The 5,674-nt window shown below is 37.3% G+C and overlaps 1 long non-coding RNA gene across 2 annotated transcripts; it reads right to left on the bottom strand.

Annotated features, from left to right (window-relative positions):
- Positions 1 to 1,094: 1,094 nt before the first annotated feature.
- On the bottom strand, positions 1,095 to 2,654 carry LOC147299011 (uncharacterized). 2 transcript variants are annotated; one of them, XR_015119960.1, is made up of 3 exons: positions 1,916 to 2,640; positions 1,427 to 1,563; positions 1,095 to 1,349 (listed from the first exon to the last, which is right to left on the bottom strand). It is a non-coding gene; the product is annotated as an uncharacterized LOC147299011 (long non-coding RNA). The 2 variants fall into 2 exon arrangements; XR_015119959.1 differs by having other exon boundaries at positions 1,427 to 2,654.
- Positions 2,655 to 5,674: the final 3,020 nt, after the last annotated feature.

The following is a 5,674-nucleotide window of genomic DNA, read 5'->3' as shown; positions in this document are numbered from 1 at the left end:
TTGGGTTGGGAGGGCAAGAGGGTGGTGGCTGGGTGGGAGTGGACGGGAAGGGCTGGGGAAAGTGGTGGGTGGTTTGTTTTAATTTGTTTTTGTTTGTTTTTTTTATTTTATAAATTGTTATGAGGAATGGACCAAAACTGAACAAGTTAGATAATAAGTGACCAAAACCGAACAAGTTAGATAATAAGTGAACTAAAACCGAACTTAAAAAAGATCATAGACCAAAACTAAACTATTTATGAAGTAAGTGGACCAAATCTGTAATGTTCTCAAAGAAAAAAATGGATACAATATTGAGTTTCATTAAATAACTCATATCCGAATGTTTATCCTAGAACAAAGCTATGAATATAGGATGCAAGTGTCAATTAATTAATAGGGTTAATTTTAGTTCAGTATCTCAAGTTTGGTGCAAATTTCAATTTAGTACCTCATGTTTAAAATCTTGTAATGTCATACCTCATCTTTCCAATTTGGTGCAATGTCATACCTCCGTTAGTATAACTGTTAAGAAATCTATTAAAAGTTGAATGACACTTACATAACACTCCCACAATCACTACAAGAAAAAACACTTTGGGCGACGAACCCAGTTCCTCTCCCAAAGTTGATTTTCGTCGCCCAAAACTTTGGGCGACGAAATGTGTTCGTCGAGTATTTGGTCGCCTAAAACACGTCGCCCAAGAGTTTGGGCGACGAACTTATCAAGTTCGTCGCCCAAAGATACCTAGGGCGACGAATTTATTTCGTCTCCTAAGGCATGTGGTTTGTCGCCCAAAGCAAGTTTAGGCGACGAATTAATTTGTCGCCTAAACATACTTTGGGCGACGAATTAATAGTTCCTCTCCCAAAGTATATTTAAGCGACGGAATTTTTCGTCGCCTAAATAGCCTTTAGGCGACGAATTAATAGTTCCTCTCCTAAAGTATATTTAGGCGACGAATTATTTTATCGCCTAAACATACTTTGGGCGACGAATAAGTAGTTCCTCTCCCAAAGTATATTTAGGCGACAAAGAATTCCGTCGCCTAAACCTATTTTATTTAAAAAAAAAAATTATTTTTTTATTTAATATTTTTTATCCAAAATGTATATAACATAAAATTAATAAATTTATATCCAAAATTTCTTTTACAATCATTCAGCAAAAAGAAGAAGAAAACAACTGAAAAATAAAATATTATAAAGACCCTAGCATATTATAAATAATGAAACCTTGAATCTCCATAACAAAGTTGGAGACGGCATTATTGCAGCTGTACTCAATGGTATACTTCCACCCTTCATATCATTTGCCTCTATCAGATGCAAGAAACCCTCCTCAGCACCATTTTCAAGCTCACTTGTACCTGAAAGATTTTTTTATTTTAACTATAAATAGTAACCATAAAAACTTATACTTCATAACTTGAAGACTTAAATGTACCCAGATCAGAGACAACAGCTCTGCTACCAGACTTTCTTAAGTGCGGACTATTGGAAGAAGCCGTCGCAAGACCTCCAAACATAGATAAAACTAGCAATTAGGAAATTTATCTGCACCTCTTAGCCACCACCAAGAACCTGCAGCAGGTGAAATCACAGAGAAATGTAAAACATCCTTATAAAGCAACTAAAAAAATGTGAAAGCTTTTCTAAATAATGATCCAGTGATACAATTAGATCATTTTATGAGTTACTAAATGGGGATAATTTTAAGTTCCCGGAGGCCATCACTATGGAAAAACAAGATCAATAATGCATAGCTCTGATGTGATCCAATAACTAATTCAACTGAAGAGAAGACAAAACAAAATCAAATAGACGCATTGGAGGCACAATAAAACCACAACATTAAGAGCTTAACAATATAATAGAATTATGGACCCAGCATTAGAGGACTAACTAACAACCTCTCTTCAGGAAAAACAAGTACCTCATTCAACAAAATTAAATACACCAACAAAACCAGACAAATCTCAGGTCATCCAAAACGATAACAATGCGATGCACGGAAACCACCTTATCAAAAATGTCTGCCAAATTCTCCAAAGCACTTCATGAAAATAGCTTCTTACTACCGAAATCCAAATTCCCACTAAAAATCCTAGAATCCCAGAAATACGAATTGATACCCAGTTCCCAAAAATTCAAGAAAAATACAAACGCAACATACGCAGAAAACACCAAAATGAGCAAATACAGAGAAGTGTAATTGGAATAGTTAAACAGGGATCAGATCCAAAGAGACTTAAAAGAGAAGAAATTGGATGGGTTTCGGGGAGAGAGAAAGAGGAGGGGGTGGGTATGGGTTTCGGGGAGAGAGAAAGAGGAGGGGGTGGGGATGGGTTTCTGGGAGAGAGAAATAGGAGGAGCTGGGTTGGGTTTCGGTGAGGAGGGCGGCGGTCACGGAGGGAGATGGGTGGTCGAGGAGGGAGATGGGTGATTGGGTCTGGGTTGATCGAAGCAGGGGAGAGGAAGAAGACATAGCAGGGGATGGGTTTCGGGGAGAGAGAAAGAGGAGGGGGTGGGTATGGGTTTCGGTGGGGAGGGCGGCGGTCACGGAGGGAGATGGGTGACTGGGTTTGGGTTGAAGCAGGGGAGAGGAAGAAGACATACGGGGGAGAGAAGGAAAAAAATAAATAAAGAAGAAGAAATACCAGATCTGGGGAGTGTTAATCGAAAAGACTTTAGGCGAGGAAGCTAATTTTGTCGCCCAAAGAGAGTATGGTTCTATTTCGTCGCCTAAACTCTCTTTGAGCGACAAAATCAGCTTCCTCGCCTCAGTTTGTGAAATTTTTTGCGCGAGTTGACCCCGCCAATTTTTTTGAGCAAAATTCAGAAAAAATGAACTTGACTTTGGGCGAGGAATATATATTCGTCGCCCAAAATGACTTTAGGCGAGGAATCTACAGATTCGTCGCCCAAAGTATGGCCCTAATACCATTTTTTGAAATTTATAATTTATATTTAGTATTTAAAAAATATATATATAATAAATCATTATAATAAGATTGTATACTTAATTATATACAATAGGATTCTAAATTTTAACTTAATCACTAAATTATATTTATAATTTTAAATATTACAAATATAAAAAAATTTCATCGTTATCTAACTTCTATATCTCTGATTAAGCTAATTTTTTGCATGTATGATCTTTGAGTGTGAAACTAAAAATGAACGTTTCAGGTCTTTGAAAACACATCGAGATGTGATCATGTACATATAAATGAATGGTTTCGACAATTGAAGAGTATAGTTTTATCAATTCTTTTATTGAAACCTTGTCATTTCAATAATTGTGAATAACAATCAGAGCTGTTCATTTTCTATGTTGATACTCAAAGATCATCCCTGCAAAAAATCAGCCAAATCGGAATTCAGCTAGTCGTTGAATTATCATTATAAAACCCACGATCGTTCTTTAATTTGACCACTGTTACTAGGGGTCGGCAATGGGCCGGGCCGGGCTGGCCCAGGCCCAATCTTTCGGGCTCGGGCCGGGCTCGGGCTTGAATTACAAGAGCCCAACAGAACTTTCGGGCCGGGCCGGGCTGGGCTTGGGCCTGAATACACAAATCCGAAGCCCACCCATCGGGCTTGAGACTAACGGGCTTTAGAGCCGGGCCGGACTAGGCCCGAACGGGCAGCCCAATAGGCCCGAACGGGCAGCCCAAATTAGGCTTTTTTGGCTTCTCAAATTGCTTAATTTATTGCCTAATTTATGTCTAGTTATAAAACTTAGCAGATACTAATTCATTGGTTTTGACTAATTCATTGGTTTTAACTTGCCAAAATTTTGCAATGTCAGCTCTCAAAGTCACAATTTAACAAGTTAACAACATATAATTTAATTATAAATAGAGGGGGAAATGCATCACTATAGAATGTGTACATCCCAACTAGGTTGGCACCTACACAACCTATCTATCATTTGCATTTCACATGTACATCCCAACTAGGTTGGCACATACACAACCCTCAAAACTGAAATGTATTGATTTAATTATACTAAAAGTAACAATATGCAGTTATGAGTTATGGTGCTTAACTCCTTATGGAGTTTACAAATTACAAACCAATAGTGAAACTGAAAAAATAAAATCAGTTAATCAGGTGGCTGATTCAGCAGGGGAAAGGCTCTCTTCTTCAACAAATTCAGGTCTTGATAGCTTGATATTCATTAGATCCTCTGCCCAATCCTCCTCTTGAGCAGCCTCTTGCATTCTTGCCTCAGCTAAGCGCCAATCTTTGACGCAGATTAGAGCTTCTATAGTGTTCGGACTCAAGCTAGCCCTCTTCTCCGATACCACTCTACCACCTGCACTAAAAGCAGCTTCGGATGCAACAGTTGAAGCTGGAACAGTTAGCAAATCACGGGCCATGATGGAAAGCACAGGATATTGTGTATCATGTGATTTCCACCATCCCAAAACAGAAAATGCAGTTTCATCAACATCATCTAAAACCGGTGCATCAAGATAGTATTGCAAATCAGAAGTAGAACAAACAGAGGATTGCACCTTTGCCATTTTCAAGGCTCTCATAGCACTGTTTTGAAAGTTAGGAATAGAAATTGGGGAAGAACTAGTACTACCAGAAACAGTACTTTGAGGATTAGTTGTGGTTTCAGTAGAGTTTCGTGATGATGCAGCAGGCACATTAGTCTTGTAATGGTCATACAATTTAAACAGAGAAGACTTAATTTCATCTACCTTTACCTTTATGTCATCTTCCTCACAACCAATAACATTTAACCACTCACTAATTGCCCAAATTTTGAACCTAGGATCCATAACAGTAGCAAAACAAAACAATTTAGGAAAAGTTGCCCAATATTTATCAAATTTACTTTTCATAGCAACCATAGCAGTTTCAAATGCATTAATATGAGAATATGATTGAAATGCACAATGAATATCAATCAAACAAGTCAGCACACGACTAGAAGTAGGATAATACACACCACATAATATTTTTGTTGAAGAATCAAAAGTCTTTAAAAAACCACAAACAAACTGAGCAACAAGCCAATCATGTTCAGATGGAATCGGTAAAGTAGAACTTCTAGTTGATTGATTTATTGTCTGAACATATCTATGCAAGGCAGCTTTATATTGAATCGCTACTTCTAACAATGCATATGTGGAATTCCACCTATGAGGAACATCATTGTCTATGTTTCTCTTATCCAAACGAACATCAACACAACATTTTTTCCAAATTTCATGTCTCTTATTTGAAGAATTCAAACTACGCACAATTGCAACAATTTTATCAATAGAAGGACCTAAAATAGCCAAACCATCTTGCACAATCAGGTTCATAACATGAGCACAACAACGCACATGAAACATTTGTCTAGGCACATCATCAATCATAAGATATAAAGGCAGCAAATCAGCAACAACATCATTATTTGAAGCATTATCTAGTGTAATTGAAAAAATTTTATTGTGGATACGCCAAGAGTTGAGTTCCTCATGTATATGAGTTGCAAGTGACTGTCCACTGTGTGGATACTCAATCATTTTAAAACAAATAATCCTTTTATTTAAATTCCAATCAGCATCAATGAAGTGAGCAGTTAATGACATAAAACCAATTTTTTGTCTAGAAGACCAAACATCAGAAGTCAAACAAATTCTGCCTTCATATTTTTCAAAATAAGACAGCAATTGAGATTTTC

Source organism: Dryas octopetala, chromosome 1, assembly GCF_963921425.1.
Source record: "Dryas octopetala chromosome 1, drDryOcto1.1, whole genome shotgun sequence".
NCBI classification, from domain to species: domain Eukaryota; kingdom Viridiplantae; phylum Streptophyta; class Magnoliopsida; order Rosales; family Rosaceae; genus Dryas; species Dryas octopetala.
The sequence above is the reverse complement of the archived record's forward strand: the minus strand, read 5'-3'. Positions and strand labels throughout refer to the sequence as shown.